The 14,167-nt window shown below is 44.9% G+C and overlaps 1 protein-coding gene across 1 annotated transcript in view; it reads right to left on the bottom strand.

Annotated features, from left to right (window-relative positions):
• STS (steroid sulfatase) overlaps nt 1-13,907 on the bottom strand; it is a 254,228-nt gene extending 240,321 nt beyond the window's left edge. Inside the window, exon 1 of the mRNA XM_056558853.1 lies at nt 13,646-13,907. The gene's annotated coding sequence lies outside the window, so the exon portion shown is untranslated. The remainder of the gene's footprint in view (nt 1-13,645) is intronic.
• Between the last annotated feature and the right edge of the window lie 260 nt (nt 13,908-14,167).

Below are 14,167 nucleotides of genomic sequence, written 5' to 3'. Positions count from 1 at the left end.
ATATATATATATATAGTTTCTGGTGGGGATAATCAAAGGGAAATACTGTAAATCTTATAATTAAAGGGGTACTCTGTCCCTAGACATCTTATCCCCATCCAAAGGATAAGGGAGAAGATGTATGATCACGGGCGGCCCGCTGCTGGGGACCCCCACGATCTCGCCTGCGGCACCCAGCTGTCATCACTGTGTGTAATCGCTGGCGATACAGGGGCTGGAGCATTGTGACATCACGTCTCCGCCCCCTTGTGGCGTCACAGCCCGTGCCCTTAATACAAGTCTATGGGAGGGGGCGTGGCAGTTGCCACGCCCCCTCCCATAGACTTGTGTTGAGGGGATTGAACATGGAATCATGAGGGGGCGGAGCCGTGAAGTCACGAAGCTCCGGCCCCTGTATCACCCGTCATTACACACAGAGCGAGTTTGCTCGGTGCAGTGATGACAGCGGGGTGCCGCAGCAGAGATCGTGGGGGTCCCCAGCAGCGGGCCGCCCATGATCAGACATCTTCTCCCTTATCCTTTGGATAGGGGATAAGATGTTTAGTAGCAGAGTACCCCTTTAAATAAAAATATATGAATGGAATTACTTGATGTAATTCAATATGTAATTGTTCGTGGACCACGTAACATTTTTATGTTGCTTCTTTGTTGCAGAATTCTCCTTTGGATTTCACCCTTTAGTGCTCGTTTACATGAGCGGATTTTTTGTGCGGATTTTCCGCATGCTGATCTGCCGCCTTTTATATTCTGCTGCATGTTTTATAATTGACTTACCAGCAAAAAAATAAGCAGCAGAAAAAAAGCTGTAGATAATAGGCAGCGGAAAATCCGAAGCAAAATCTGCAACAAAGATTTGTGTGAACGAGCCCTTAAAATGGAAAAACTTTGCTACAGACGCAGTGGCAGGTGGTAAGTTATAGCCAATGGCAATTGAATGAATGATAAAAGGGGAAGTGGGGGAGAGCTTTACTTAAAATGTTATAAATAGAATACACACATACTATTGGATCCAAAGTATCGTATTTTTTGCCCTATAGGACGCACCGGCATAATAAGACGCACCGGCATATAAGACGCACCCAATTTTAAAGGTGCAAAATCTAGAAAAAAAAAGATTCTACACCCAACAGTGATCTTCAACCTGCGGACCTCCAGATGTTGCAAAACTACAACTCCCAGCATGCCTGGACAGCCGTTGGCTGTCTGGGCATGCTGGGAGTTGTAGTGTTGCAACATCTGGAGGTCTGCAGGTTGAAGACCACTGGATTGGAGGTAATACTCACGTGTCCCCGCCGCTCCGGACCCGTCCCCGCTGCCCTGGATGTCGCTCCATCTCTGTCGCCGCGTCCCTGGGGTGTCCCCGACGCTCCGGACGTCTTCTTCCCCGGGATCCACACTCTCCGTCACCGTCATCACGTTGCTACGCACGCCGCTCCTATTGGATGACGGGACAGCGTGCGCGAAGACGTGATGACGTCGAAGGAGAGCGCCGCCATGCAGGGGATCCCGGCATGGAGCAGACACCGAGGAGGCAGGTAAGGTCCCTCCCGGTGTTCTGTAAGCTGTTCGGGATGCCGCAATTTCACCGCGGCGGTCCCGAATAGCCCGACTGAGCAACCGGGTTAGTGTCACTTTCACTTCAGACGCAGCAGTCAGCTTTGATCGCTGCATCTGAAGGGTTAATACAGGGCATCACCGCGAGCGGTGATGTCCTGTATTAGCCGCGGGTCCCGGCTGTTGATGGCCGCAGGGACCGACCCGATAGGTGTGTATTCACCGTATAAGACGCAACAACTTTCCCCCCCAGTTTTGGGGAAGAAAAAGTGCTTCTTATACGGCGAAAAATACGGTATTTAAAAAGTGACACACCTTTCAATGTTTAGTACTTGTACAACAACTCAATGGATTTGAAACAAAGCCATTGATATGTGACTGCTATGCAGGCTATGGATACCTATTTTTTTTTTTTTACTGTTCATTTTTTTGCTGAATGCAAAATGAAGCAACTTTCTAAACATTCTTCATTATTCTCAATTCTTTCCATTTATCGTCTACAGACTAAACCTGCCGTACTGAGCGTGGAAAAAAAATCCTCAGAAAAGGTCTGTTCCTGAAAGCCTAACTATGAATTCAGTATTGGGAAAGGCATAACTACGGATTTAGTATAGGGTAATGGGGGGATCAAACATGTCCAAGGCCTGAGTGGGTCCCTATCTATGTAACACATATTTATAACTGCATCTGTGGAGGCGCAGAGACTTTATCCTCTGTAGTGAATTGTAACAGCCACCTTCTCAAGTTATACTAAAACAATTTCATGACTCTGTAAAAAAAAAACAAAAAAAACTAAATAATGAGGCCCCTAAATGAGTTTATAGAACCAATGGAGTGGATTGGATTAAAAAAAAAAAAAAAAGGAGATCCTAAGCATACATATTTAAAATTTATGGCATGGCAATTTTGGTATTAAAGAAGCTGCAAATGTATTGTGGATTTTCCTTAATGACCATAATGATAAAGTAAAAATGCACAATAAATACATTTAGATAGGGGATAATATGTCTAGGGGCGAGTACCCTTTTAAGGACACAGACAATTTTCCCTTAGGGCACAGCCTTTTAAGAGCCAGAACTCTTTTTTGTGTGACCGATTGTACTTTTCTATTTTTTAACCCCAAATTTTTCTGTGGGCGGAAATTTATGAGAAAAGTTCAATTATGCAGATTTGGGAGAGTTTGGTTTTTACACAGTGCACTTTATGGTAAAAATGATACATTATCTTTATTCTGTAGGTCAAACATGTAAAGAAATGTGAAGTGTCTTCACCAGTATTGTTTTGAACCGGTTATACCCAGTCCTTGATCTCTGTTATAATTGTATTTATATGCTGCTCAAAAAAATAAAAGGAACACTTAAACAACACAATGTAACTCCAAGTCAATCAGACTTCTGTGAAATCACACTGTCCACTCAGGAACCAACACTGATTGACAATCAATTTCACATGCTGTTGTGCAAATGGAACAGACAACAGGTGGATATTATAGGCAATTAGCAAGACGCCCCCCAATAATGGAGTGGTTCTGTAGGTGGTGACCACAGACCACGTCTCAGTTCCTATGCTTCCTGGCTGATGTTTTGGTCCCTTTTTAAGGCTGACGGTGGTTTCACTCTAGTGGTAGCATGAGACAGAGTCTACAACTCACACAAGTGGCTCAGGTAGTGCAGCTCATCCACGATGGCACATCAATGCGAGCTGTGGCAAGAAGGTTTGCTGTGTCAGCGTAGTGTCCAAAGCACTAATTTGGAATTTTCATACATGCAAATGAGCAACATGTACTCACAGGGTATGGCTCATCTCCACAAGTGCCCAGCATTTCCATTTCCAGAAAAGGGGGAAAGATGTAGCTCAGGAGTTGATACAGCATGTGTGTGTGTGTGTGTGGGGGGGGGGGAGTTAGAGGGATTGAAATGGCACAAGGGAATGAAGTGTGGAATGGTTAGAGGAGAAGGGAATGAGGTGGCTGCAAAAATGGGGTATTGAAATTGCACAGGCCCTGTGCAAGATTAGAAGCTTGGGCCATGGCCACTTTACCCCTAGTAGTGATACAAGGGACAGTAACAGCAGAATGTGCAGGGCATCTTGTGGTCACTAGTGATGTCGCGAACATAAAATTTTCGGTTCGAGAACCGCGAACGCAAACATCCGCAAAAGTTTGCAAACCGGTGAACCGGGCGAACCGCCATTGACTTCAATGGGCAGGCGAATTTTAAAACCCACAGGGACTCTCTCTGGCCACAATAGTGATTTAAAAGTTGTTTCAAGGGGACTAACACCTGGACTGTGGCGTGCCGGAGTGGGATCCATGGCAAAACTCCCATGGAAAATTACATAGTTGATGCAGAGTCTGGTTTTAATCCATAAAGGGCATAAATCACCTATTATTCCAAAATGGTTTGGAATAACTTGCTTTAGCCCCCTTTAGGCAGCACATAGAGCCCCCTTTAGGCATCACATAGTTAGATTACCCCCTTTAGACAGCACATAGATTCCCCCATATTAGGCAGCACATAGTTAGAGCCTCCCTTTAGGCAGCACATAGTTAGATCCCCCCTTTAGGCATTACATAGATTCCCCCATATTAGGCAGCACATAGTTAGAGCCCCCCTTGAGGCAGCACATAGTGGGATTTGAACACAAGGCCCCATCGCTACTAGGCAGCAGTGCTAACCTCTGAGCCACCATGCTACCCTTAGCATACATCTAATATCCATGGTTGCTAAAATGGACAGAGATGTCAGCAGAGAGTACCTGAAAAATTAGGCATGTACACATGCCTGAAAAATTTGGTATTGTTGCAGCCGCTTCTGTAGCAGCGGCCATAAAAATTGCAGCACCATAACAAGTGCAGCAGCAGAGGCCAGAAAAATTAGGCATGTACACCTGGCTGGAAAATTTGGTATTGTCGCAGATGCTGCTGTAGCAGCGGCCTGAAAAATTTCTGTTTGTTTTGCCAGGCAGAAAGTGCCCTAAAACATTGCGGCTTGAACCCTAGTTGGTGGCGGATAAGTCACACAAGTCATCCGGCATTCAGAGTTCAAATACAGAAGCGTGTGTACCATTTTTAGGCCAAGGCAGGTCATCTGATCAGGCCTTGTTCAGTCAAATGTATCGCCCAGTGTCAGTCCCTTCGGGATTCATCCCTCATTCATCTTAAGAAAGGTGAGGTAATCCAGACTTTTTTGACCAGGGCGACTCCTCGTCTCAGTGATAATACCTCCTGCTGCACTGAAGGTCCTTTCTGACAGGACACTTGAAGCGGGACAGGCCAGAAGTTTGAGCGCAAATTGGGATAGCTCAGGTCACAGGTCAAGCCGGCACACCCAGTAGTCAAGGGGTTCATTGCTCCTCAGAGTGTCGATATCTGCGGTTAAGGCCAGGTAGTCTGCTACCTGTCGGTCAAGTCGTTCTCTGATGGTGGACCCTGAAGGGCTGTGGCGGTGCGTAGGACTTAAAAAGCTCCGCATGTCCTCCATCAACAGCATGTCTGTACAGCTTCCTGTCCTTGCCGGTGTGTTCGTGGGAGGAGGAGGAGGATTACTTTCACCTCTTCCCCTGTTAGATCCCTGTTGTGCTGTGACATGACCTTTATACGCTGTGTACAGCATACTTCTTATTTTGGACCTCCTGAATCCTTTCCGCCTTGCTGTAATGCGGTAACATGTCAGGCACTTTATGTTTATACCGGGGGTCTAGTAGCGTGGACACCCAGTACAGGTTGTTCTCCTTCATCATTTTTATACGAGGGTCCTTCAACAGGCACGACAGCATGAAAGACCCCATTTGCACAAGGACGGATGCCGAGCTACTCATGTCCCTTTCCATGTCCTCAGTGATCTCACTGAAGGTATAATCTTCTTCCCCCCAGCCACGTACAACACCACGGGAACCAGATAGGTGACAGGGAGCACCCTTGGATGCCTGCTGTGGTTGGTCTTCCTCCTCCTCTTCAAAGCCACATTCCTCCTCTTACTCCTCTTCCTCACAATCCTCTTCCAGTGTTGCCGCAGGTCCAGCAAGCGATGCTGATAAGGCTGTTTCTGGTGGTGATGGTGTCCACAACTCTTCCTCTTCACGCTCATCTACTGCCTGATCCAGCACTCTTCGCAGGGCACGCTCCAGGAAGAAAACAAACGGTATGATGTTGCTGATGGTTCCTTCGGTGCGACTGACCAGGTTTGTCACCTCCTCAAAAGGACATATGAGCCTACAGGCATTGCGCATGACCCTCCAGTAACGTGGCAAAAAAATTCTCAGCTCCGCAGATGATGTCCTAGCACCCCGGTTATACAAATATTCGTTGATGGCTTTTTCTTGTTGGAGCAGGCGGTTGAACATTAGGAGTGTTGAATTCCAACGTGTCGGGCTGTCGCAAATCAAGCGCCTCACTGGCATGTTTCGCCGCTGGATATCTGACAAGTGCGCCATGGCCGTGTAGGAACACCTGAAATGGCCACACACCTTCCTGGACTGCTTTAGGACACCCTGTAAGCCTGGGTACTTGAGCACAAAGCGTTGTACAATCAGATTACACACATGTGCCATGCACGGCACATGTGTCAACTTGCCCAACCTCAATACAGCCAACAAATTTGTTCCGTTGTCACAAACCACCTTGCCAATCTCCAGTTGGTGCGGAATCAGCCACTGGTCCACCTGTGCGTTCAGGGCCAACAGGAGCGCTGGTGCGGTGTGACTCTCTGCTTTGAGGCAAGTCAACCCCAAGATGGCGTGACACTGCCATATCCGGGATGTGGAATAGCACCTGGGGAGCTGGGGGGTGCCGGTGATGTGGAGCAAGGCGCATGCAGTGGAAGAGGACTCGGCCAAGGATGTTATGGAAAAGGATGGAGTAGGAGGAGTAGAGGAGGTGGCAGCAGGCCTGCCTGCAAGTCGTGGTGGTGTCACCAACTCCTCTGCAGAGCCACACATTCCATGCTTGGCAGCCATCACCAGGTTTACCCAATGAGCAGTGTAGGTGATATACCTACCCTGACCATGCTTTGCAGACCAGGTATCAGTGGTCAGATGGACCTTTGCCCCTACACTGTGTGCCAGACATGCCATCATTTCCTTTTGCACAATGGAGTAAAGGTTGGGGATTGCCTTTTGTGCAAATAAATTTTGTCCGGGTACCTTCCACTGCGGTGTCCCAATAGTTACAAATTTTTAAAGGCCTCAGACTCCACCAGCTTGTATGGTAAAAGCTGGTGGGCTAGCAGTTCCAACAAGCCATTCTAGGGCCAAAGGGATTCCCAGCACCACGACGGCCCCTGCGGGGTGGCCTTCCTCTGCCTGTCATTTTTTTGGTTAAATTTACACAAGTGTCACACCTAATGTGATTTGCACTAGGGTGACACAATTTGCCCTGCAGGCAAGAAAAATGGCAACTGTGACGTGAACTAACAGTGACGGCTGATTTTATTTAACAGCCAAAAAAGGTATTTTTTTTTAATTTGCGCAACTGTCACACCTAATGTGATTTGCACTAGGGTGACGCAATTTGCCCTGCAGGCAGGAAAAATGGCAACTGTGATGTGAACTAACAGGGACGGCTGATTTTATTTAACAGCCAAAAAAGGTATTTTTTTTTATTTGCGCAACTGTCACACCTAATGTGATTTGCACTAGGGTGACACAATTTGCCCTGCAGGCAGGAAAAATGGCAACTGTGACGTGAACTAACAGTGACGCTGATTTTATTTAACAGCCAAAAAAGGTATTTTTTTATAAATTTGCGCAACTGTCGCACCTAATGTGATTTGCACTAGTGTGACAATGAGCAAAAAAGATTGCCAGCGGAGTTCCCCTTTTATGCAGTGTACCCCAACCAGGGTGCCTCCAGCTGTTGTAAAACACACAGATTGATATATTTCAGCCCTTTGAATACTGTAGTAGTTAGTTGCTTTAAAGAAAAAAAGCTTGCCAGCGGAGTACCCCTTTTAAGCAGTGGTCCCCAACCAGGGTAAGTTCGCCGGGAACTGTTCACGGGCGAACAATTCGCGACATCTCTAGTGGTCACATGTGTTGCCTCTCATGGCAGGTCTTTTAAATGGCATTTTTCAGAAAGATAATTCTCTCAAATCAAGCATTTTTTTTGCAACCTAGTGTGCAGGATCTATCAGACCAACTGTGCAGGATCTACCAACACTGTTGTAGGGTATGCAAATCCCTCATTTAGGCCTCAAATGTGCATGGCTCTCTCACTTCGGAGCCCTGTCGTATTTTAAGGCAAAATTTAAGGGCCACATATGTGGTATTTCTGTTCTCGGAAGAAATTGTGTTACAAATTTTGGGGGCTTTTTCTAATTTTACCTCGTTTGAAAAGAAAATGTTGGAGGCCACACCAGAATGTTAATGTAAAAAATTTATAAATAAATTACACTACCATGCTGGTGTTGCCCCATACTTTTCATTTTCACAAAAGGTAAAAGAAGAAAATAAAAACTCAAAATTTGTAATGCAATTTCTCCCGAGTATGGTAATACCCCATATGTGGGAGTAAAGTGCTCTGCAGGCGCATAACATGGCTCAGGAGTGAATTAAGGAGGAATTTGAAAAGGATTGCAGTAACACATGTTTTGCTATACACATGCTTATTCCCTTTGTGTGTATTGGTACTAATCCAAAAAAGGGAGAAAAAAAAGCAAATTGGACATAATGTCACACCAAACTCCAAAAATGGTCTGGACAAATTTCTTTGCACCCTTTAAAAATTGAGGAAAAATAATATTGTTACAAGCATGTAATGCTCCTTTAAACTCACCTGGGGCAAATAACAGGTGTGGGCAATATAAAAATCCCATCTGAAAGCAGATACAAAAGGAGAGAAGTTCACTTAGTCTTTGCATTGTGCCTGTGTGTGCCACACTAAGCATAAACAACAGAAAGAGGAGAAGAGAACTGTCTGAGGACTTGAAAACAAAAATTGTGGAAAAATATCAACAATCTCAAAGTTACAAGTCCATCTCCAGAGATCTAGATTTGCCTTTTTCCACAGTGCGCAACATTATCAAGAAGTTTGCAACCCATGGCACTGTAGCTAATCTCCCTGGGCGTGGACGGAAGATAAAAATTGATGAAAGGTGTCAACGCAGGATAGTCCGGATGGTGGATAAGCAGCTCCAAACAAGTTCCAAAGATATTCAAGCTGTCCTGCAGGCTCAGGGAGCATCAGTGTCAGCGCAAACTATCCATTGACATTTAAATGAAATGAAACGCTATGGCAGGAGACCCAGGAGAACCCCACTGCTGAAACAGAGACATAAAAAAGACTACATTTTGCCAAAATGAGCTTGAGTAAGCCAAAATCCTTCTGGGAAAACGTCTTGTGGACAGATGAGATCAAGATAGAGCTTTTTGGTAAAGCACATCATTCTACTGTTTACTGAAAACAGAATGAGGCCTACAAAAAAAGAACACAGTACCTACAGTAAAATATGGTGGAGGTTCAATTATGTTTTGGGGTTGTTTTGCTGCCTCTGGCACTGAGTGACTTGAATGTGTGCAAGGCATCATGAAATCTGAAGATTACCAACGGATTTTGGGTTGCACTGTATAGCCCAGTGTCAGAAAGCAGGGTTTGCAGTCGAGATCTTGGGTCTTCCAGAAGGACAATAACACCAAACATATGTCAAAAAGCACCCAGAAATGGATGACAACAAAGCGCTGGAGAGTTCTGAAGTGGCCAGCAATGAGTCCAGATCTAAATCCCATTGAACACCTGTGGAGAGATCTTAAAATTACTGTCGGGAAAAGGCGCCTTCCAATAAGAGAGACCTGGAGCAGTTTGCAAAGAAAGAGTGGTCCAACATTCCGGCTGAGAGGTGTAAGAACCTTATTGATGGTTATGGGAAGCGACTGATTTCAGTTATTTTTTTCAAGTTAAGGGTGCCAATCATTTTGTCCAGACCATTTTTAGAGTTTGGTGTGACATTATGTCCAATTTGCTTTTTTTCCTCCCTTTTTTGGTTTAGTTCCAATACACACAAAGGGAGTAAACATGTGTAGAGCAAAACATGTGTTTCTGCAATCCTTTTCTGTGAGAAATAGTTAATTTTCTAGTGCCAACATTTATGGCCATGACTTGTGTGTGTATATATATATATATATATATATATATAATCTTAATCTACGTGGTTTGTTATTATGGTCTTCACAAACGCCTAAAGAACATATTTATAACAAGGAATTGTATCATTATTTCACATCACTTATCATATAACTACATAAGATGTTGCCTCAGTAACAAGAAGTGTTGTTACTTAGGAAACCATATATGTACTAACAAAAAGAATGCAAGCAAACAAGCTGGAAAAAAGATAATACTGCAAACCAACAATACCGTTTAACTACGATCAGTGCTCTAGAAGATTCACTAGAATCCTTGGCATATAACTATGCTCCTATGTTGCCTTCAGATACATTCGAGTGGTTTTTTTTAGGCTTCAAGGGTCAAAGAAAATTAACAAGTAGAAGCACTTTGTTAAAATGAGGACAACTTAAACACACTCATCTATTATGCTCTCAACAGTCTTTGAGGCCAAATGTTGATCTCGATATAAAGTACATAATCTGAAAAAGCCTAAAATTAGACAAAAGAGAAAGATAACAAGGCCATAGTAATACACATTAAAGGGCAAAGTGACTCAGTACATGAACTTTTCCATAGAATTAAATTAGGCTAAGTTTCCACTAAGTTTTTTCTGGCAGTTTTTCGAATACTGCCACTGCAGTTTTTGATCCAAAGTCAGAAGTGGATCCATAAGGGAGGAGAAGTTTAAGTCCTTCCTTTATATGTCCTATTCCTTTTGAATACGTTTCTGGCTTTGGCTTAAAAACTGCAGTGGCAGTTTTCCAAAAGTGGAAACTTAGCATTACAGGGATATTCCGGTTTTAGAAATTTGTATTTAGATAAGACTATTGCCCCAAGATATTAAACTTACTGTCATGTTTAGGGCTCCGGCCGCACACGCTGGCCGTAAGTGCATGGCCCCGTCTCCTGCTGCCGCCAGCGGGGCTGGGCTTTGCATCGCGGGATGCGCCCGCATGCCCGTCACTCAACACCTGCTCCTCCTGCACTCTCCTCAGCTTCTGTGTTCTGGCGTGTGTGAAATTTAAAGGGCCAGTGCGCCCATTAATTAAGTAACACCTGTGCTCATTTAATACATTCCTCCACCTCCCACACTTCCCTGTCAGATCTTTGTTGCCCTAGTGCCTGAGAGAAAATGTTCCTGTGTATTGCATTGTCATGTATCATACCCTTTGCTCCGTGACCTGACCTTGCTCCTTTGCCGCCTGCCTTCTGACCACTTGCTACGTTCCTGCTACACTACTGTGCTGCCAGCCTTGACCTTCTGCTATCCTGACCACTAGTTGCCGTATCAAACCTGTACCTTGAATTCCTCAGTCGCCTGTGTGGTCACACCGTCCCAGGGGTAGCGACCTGGGTGCCGCTTGCCGTAGGAAGTCCATCCCGCTTTGCGATGGGCTCTGGTGAAAACCAGCGGCACCTTAGAATCCGCTCCCTGGTATGGTCTGGGTCATCTGCCACACAGGTCCAGTGGATCCATATCCACCAGTGTTCCTGTTTGCTGAAACGTGAGTGTTACACTATCTAATATATTGTTATCACAAATTGTACTGGCTTAGTGAGCTTTTGCTTGATTCACCCCTGACAGGAATTTGAATAGTTCTTTAATTTCCAATGTGGTGCTTTCTATAGCTTCCCAACTCCTTACTCTCTCCCAAGACAAATAATCAGCTACATCACCATCTCCCTGTCATATATATATATATATATATATATATATATATATTAACAGGGGGCTGCCTTGTTCTGAGCAATGCCGCAGGCAGACAGAGGAGCAGACAGAGAATAAATACATAAGGGGCAGCCACCTGACTAATGTGGAATAGTTCATTGTGTAATGAGTTGTTCTGCAACAGTTCTAAGCATGGAACTGGCAAGAGTGCTGTGGGATGGCAGTAGGCAAGGTGGAAGGACTGTGATGAGGAGCTGAGGAGAAAGCAATGCCCCTGATGTTGGAGTTCCCCTTTAATATTTTGTTGATGTTTAAATAATAATATGAATAGAACCACTCAAGAAAAGTGTTAGTACCTTAGGTGTAAAGGGGTACTTGGCTGCTCAGCGTTTGGAACAAATTGTTCTGAACGCTGGAGTTGGCGCCAGGGGCTCGTGAGGTCCTAGCCCCGCCCCCTTATGACATCATGCCCGCCCCCTCAATGCAAGTCTATGGGAGGGGGTGTTTATGGTTGCCACGCCCCCTCCCATAGACTTGCATTGAGGGGGTGGGAGGTGACGTAATGAGGGTGTGGGGAGCTGAGTAGAGTGGAGTGGAGCAGAGAGGATGCGCACATGGTTAATTACCAGTGGCACGTCATCTTCATTGTCATCTTCTGGAGGAGGAGCGGTGACGGAGCACTGAAGTGGGGCAGTACACAGACATACAGCCTCCAGCCATACACTGTATATGGCTGAAGGCTGTATGTCTGTGGGGCTCACTGCCTACCAAATGTGGGGGGAACTATACTGCCAACCTTATGTGGGGGAACTATACTGCCAACCTAATGTGAGGGAACTACAACCTAATGTGCGGGAACTATACTGCCAACCTAATGTGGGGGGGGAACTATAGTGCCAAACTAATGTGGGGGGAACTATACTGCCAGCCTAATGTGGGGGAACTATACTGCCAACCTAATGTGGGGGAACTATACAGTCAACCTAATGTGGGGGAACTATGCTGACAACCCAATGTGGGAGAACTATAACCTAATGTGGGGGAACTATACTGCCAATCTAATGTGGGGGGGACTATTCTGCCAACCTTATGTGGGGGGAACTATACTGCCAACCTAATGTGGGGGAAACTATACTGCAAACCATTTGTCGGGGAACTACAACCTAATGTGGGGGAACTATACTGCCAACCTAATGTGGGGGAACTACAACCTAATGTGGGGGAACTATACTGTCAACCTAATGTGGGGGAACTATACTGCCAACCATATGTGGGGGAACTACAACCTAATGTGGGGGAACTATTCTGTCAACCTAATGTGGGGGAACTACAACTTAATGTGGGGGAACTATACTGCCAACCTAATGTGGGGGAACTATAACCTAATGTGGGGGAACTATACTGCCAACCTAATGTGGGGGGGGAACTATAGTGCCAAACTAATGTGGGGGGAACTATACTGCCTACCTACTGTGGGGGAACTACAACCTAATGTGGGGGAACTATACTGCCAACCTAATGTGGGGGAACTACACTGCCAACCTAATGTGGGGGAAATACAACCTAATGTGGGGCAACTATACTGCCAACCTAATGTGGGGGAACGATGCTGCAAACTTAATGGGGGGGGAACTATACTGTCAACCTAATGTGGGGGGGAACTATACTGCAACCCTTATGTGGGGGAACTATACAAAAAAATAAAATTGTACTATTCTGATCCCTATTGCTCTTTTATTTTACTGTATATGGGGATGTATGAGGGTCATTTTTTGCACTGTGATTTGCAGTTTTTATCGCTACCATTTTTGTTTTGATGGGACTTTTTCAATTGCTTTTTTATGGTATTTGAAGTGTCCAAAATTGTGCAAATGTGGTAAGTGCACTATTACGACTTTTGGGGCCCCACCTATGATTTTGCCCAGGGCCACACTAAGCCTAAAACCAGCCCTGTCCACTGGAGTACCCCTTTAAGTACAAAAGTCCACACAAAGCAAATAAACAGAGCACATACTCCCTGTGCCAAGTCTCGACACAATTGCTCTGCAAATATCTCCCTGCATATATATACAACATTTACCAACCCTCTGTTACAATCAGTTACTACTGTTTTCTTGCAGAAATAAAGCAATATACAGGGCAATCCAAAAATATATGGCACAAAATGTATCTTTTCACTAAATGCAATCCAGATTTTATATTACTATAATTCACATAGAAGAGAAAGCGCAGATAACAATAATATGAAGTGCAGAGTTTGACAGCAAGCCTTTTACCCAGTATTTCACACACACCTCACTCTTAGATCACATTACACTTACCAGCGAGCCACTGATTCACCGGCCGGTTACCAAAGAGACAGCTCCACAAATGATCTCAGACCGCTGCAGTTATTCCGAGGCTCTCATTTAGCTCCTGGAAGTAGTTTGCTTTATTTTTATATATTTTTTTTTCTTTTCGCTATTGATTCACAGGAAGGAATGTGCTGGAAATTTGAGGCTGAAACAACAGGCAGCACTTCGCTTCCTGCCTTATGTTGCTAATGGTTTAATAGCTGTGATTGGTGGAACCTTGCAGGAAAAGCAAGACAGCAAACTAAAGTTACAACACACTTTACTGGTTGCTCCGGGGTTATTTGTAAGTGGAAATGCTGCACTTTGCCTAGTCAGTATTCCTGCAAAGAAATCTAGGCTAACCATGTGCTGTAAAATGTAGATACAGTAATCCCTCAAGTTACAATATTAATTGGGTCCAGGACGACCATTGTATGTTGAAACCATTGTATGTTGAGACTAGAGATGAGCAAACTTACAGTAAATTCGATTCGTCACGAACTTCTCAGC

Source organism: Hyla sarda, chromosome 2 (genome assembly GCF_029499605.1).
Source record: "Hyla sarda isolate aHylSar1 chromosome 2, aHylSar1.hap1, whole genome shotgun sequence".
In the NCBI taxonomy this organism is placed as follows: Eukaryota; Metazoa; Chordata; class Amphibia; order Anura; family Hylidae; genus Hyla; species Hyla sarda.
This window is presented reverse-complemented; position numbering and strand designations above follow the sequence as displayed.